We start from the raw sequence: 3,567 nt of genomic DNA, 5'->3' as shown, positions 1-3,567 counted from the left end.
ATAATATAGCATGGAGCAATCAAAAATTATAGATACGTTGGAGACGTATCAGGGGGCTTTGCGGGAGTCCGGACCGCTCCCACGCCCGCTTCTGACCGCCCTGGCCCACCCAAAACACCTTCCCAATCTCGTGCGCTTCCTGCCCGGCGCCAACTGCCCACATTCATGCCACTGTAGAGCGCGCCACTCCACATATTGAAGCGGTGCACCACCCGCTGCATGCCTGGCTGAACACGCCTCCTCGCCGCATTCAAATGCCGCCATGAAACCCGTGTGAAAGCTGAGGAACCTACTCCGGCCAGACGTTCGTTCATGAGCGGGCCGACATTAAACGCAACGTCGGGCAAGCTCCTCCCATCTGCACTCTATTTAAACAAGGCCAGACGCTGGGCAAGAATCGCACCACCCCGCCGCTCCCCATCTCATCCTTCCACAATTTTCTCCACCCTTCTGATGCCATCTAATGAGCAGGAAGAGCAGTTCTCCAGCATAAAAGCCAGCTCGGTGTCCTCCCGAGCCCGCTGAATATGAGTGAGGCAGCTCGCTGCTCCACCTCTCTCGCCTGGCCTGACGGAGCAAGTTGCCACCCCAAGACAGCACGTGGTTCACCACCTCACCACTCCAACCCTACTCATGGGGGAGCAGCCATTTGCTCCAGGACGACACAGGCATCATCGCAGCCGTGGCGATGCCGTGTCGTACCGCGCCTCCCGTGCCTATGTTGCCCCTCCCATGCCTACAACCGCGCCATTCGCCATCAACGCGCGCGTAGCCGCGCCCTGCCGGCAGAGAAAGAAGCCGGCTGCACGGAGATCGACGAGTCGGTGGATGGCGCGTCCGTGTCCGCCACCAACATTGAGGTAAACTAGAACACAGGAGGCTACCGCTGCTTGGGTCCCAGGAAGGCCACCGCTGGCACGTCGCCGGCTTGTATAGCCGGTGACCTGTCCGATTCTTCTTTATCTCAGACCATCATCGGCCCCACCTGGGCTCCACGAAAGCGGAGCTCCCCTTCCCCTCCAACTGAAGCACCCTCTTTGCCACTCCGATGAGCGGTGCAGCCGGACATAGGGAAGATGGGGGAAGAATATACCTCCGGGGCTCCCGGCAGTCAGGGGAGCGGGCTGTTGGACATGGGGAAGACAAAGGGATCCGCCGTGTCCGGCCATAAACTAGTGTAGTGTTTCCATGTCGTGGGAGTGGAGCTCCTAGCGACTGTATGTCCAAAATATAACTGTTTTCGTCCGGTTTGTATGAAATCCGTCATGTTTATATGAAATCCACCCATGTTTGCATGAATTCCATCCAGTTTTTCTGAAAAAGTGTTTGCAATGTATGTGGCTATGGTTGGATGGCGGCCTCCCGCTTCTGTGTCCATGGATGGATGCGGGAGGAAAATTGCTGGTCGCCATTGGAGATGCCCTCAAGCCTGCGTTTGGGCGGGTGTAAGGTGTCTCGCCATGGGTACATACAAAGTATTGTAGGATTTCTGGTCAATCGAACGGGAAAGTCTCCGGGTGTGGAAACATTTACTACTCCATCATGATTTATAAGTCTCACACATATTTCAATATAAACATTGAAAATTATTTTATTCAACGAAATATTAGTTATATGTCACAAAAACAAAACATTAGATCCACATTCTAAATAAGTTTTCAATGGTATAGTTTTTGTGACATATAACTCCTATTTTATTGATAAATCAACGTACATTTTTTATTGAAATGCGTGAGACTTGTGAACCATGATAGAGGCCAAACACCACGAATGACAGAATTTATCCCCAAGGTATCTCTGACAAAATTGTTAATCTAATGTCACTTATCAACATGTGTTCCAAGTCATAGCAATATCCAACCAATAATCCAATGAAAAATGTAATCATATCATTTCCACTTACTCCATAAGCAATAATATCAAATATGATCATATGAAAATATAGCTAATGACCCTATTAATCCGATGGTAACATGCCAATATCCAACTTGCAAACTACTAGTCACAAGAAATCCAAGCAATAACATGGCAGTAGATAATTCTAATAACTCCTCCAAGATTGCCATGAATAAATCATCATCAAGTAATTCAAACTAAATCAAGTTTTATTATATTAAATCATGGAATTGCATTGCAATTATGCAAGTGGAGGTTGTGGCTCGCCTTGCTCCAAGCGAGTGTTGCAAATACTCCTGGTCTTTACCAAACATTGCTAACACTCTAGAAAACAATATTAACAAGCAAAATAAATAACCACATTAAGAAAATTCTTTGTCTAGAAATCTTAGATAGCAAATAAAATTGCAAAACTCTACCAGAAAATAAAGGAGGTCGCAAGAAAAATAATGCAAAAAGAATCAGCTCATTTGGACTTGTAGTTTAGGAGCAATGGATGGTCAAAGTGGATTAAAATATCTTTAAATTGGATTTTCTGGAATCTCCATGGGCTAACGTCTTTCGACGTAAACAAGGAATCCGCCTTCACTTAAAAATGGTTCGGAGGGGGGCAGAGTGGCTGGTTGGTGGGACCACCCCGTCAAACATGATATTTGAGATTGAAGTGTTTGAAAATATTTGGATATATCTTCAAACATGATATTTGCGAATAGGAGATTAAATTGAAGAAACCATTGTTAACAATGACAAAAGCAACATGTGGGCATGGATCAAAACAAGGGATATTTACTTTGACAGTCTAAAATTTGTGATGTATCTTGAGTCCAAACTGTAACGACTCTCATGTTTAATGACAATTGAGGTGTTTGGAAGTATTGTTTGAATACATCCTCAAACATAATATCTTTGAAAATTAAGTGAATAAAATAAAAAAATTGTGTGGCTTGGGGGTTTGGGGTTATTATCTGTTAGTGTATTTCACCTAAGCATCCTAGTCAATATCTCCTCAAGATGAGATCAAGTTACACCAATATCATGCTGAAGTTAAACCATCTTGCTGACTTAAAAAAAATGACAACAAAACGGTGGAGAATGGTTGAATTGTTGGGATATGTGAATAATTATTCCAACTATATTTGAAAATCCAGCAAATAATGTGGAAAGAAGATAAGAAAAAAAAACCAAATGGCAAAAACCAAATGTGACGATGGAAAGAAAAACCTGCAAATGACGAGATAAGGGAGGCAGAAGAAAAATAGATTGCGGTGAGCGTGGATCGAACACGCGACCTTCAGATCTTCAGTCTGACGCTCTCCCAACTGAGCTATCCCCGCTTCATGTATTTTTTTGTTAGTTCTACGTATTTATTTTATGATTCTGACTCACTTCATATTTGCCTTCGTACTAAAATTTACGCTCTTCAAATTTTGTTGCTCATGCAGACCCCATAATCTCCACGTAGCAGCGACCAGCCAATGTACATCTGTACTACGCGTCCCTTGGAACCTTAGCATAGACTTCTCGACATGTATTTATTTGCACGTAATACATACATAAAAACCGTAGCAGCGACCAGACAATGTCTTTTTTGTCTTGGAACATCTGTACTACGCGTCCCTTGGAACCGTAGCAGCGACCAGACAATGTCTTTTTTGACATGGAAGAAGGAAA

At 44.4% G+C, this 3,567-nt stretch overlaps 1 non-coding gene across 1 annotated transcript; it reads right to left on the bottom strand.

Annotated features, from left to right (window-relative positions):
* Window positions 1–3,157: 3,157 nt before the first annotated feature.
* TRNAF-GAA (transfer RNA phenylalanine (anticodon GAA)) lies at window positions 3,158–3,230 on the bottom strand. Its single transcript has one exon. It is a non-coding gene; the product is annotated as a tRNA-Phe (tRNA).
* Window positions 3,231–3,567: the final 337 nt, after the last annotated feature.

Source organism: Triticum aestivum, chromosome 7A, assembly GCF_018294505.1.
Source record: "Triticum aestivum cultivar Chinese Spring chromosome 7A, IWGSC CS RefSeq v2.1, whole genome shotgun sequence".
Lineage (NCBI taxonomy): Eukaryota > Viridiplantae > Streptophyta > Magnoliopsida > Poales > Poaceae > Triticum > Triticum aestivum.
The sequence above is the reverse complement of the archived record's forward strand: the minus strand, read 5'-3'. Positions and strand labels throughout refer to the sequence as shown.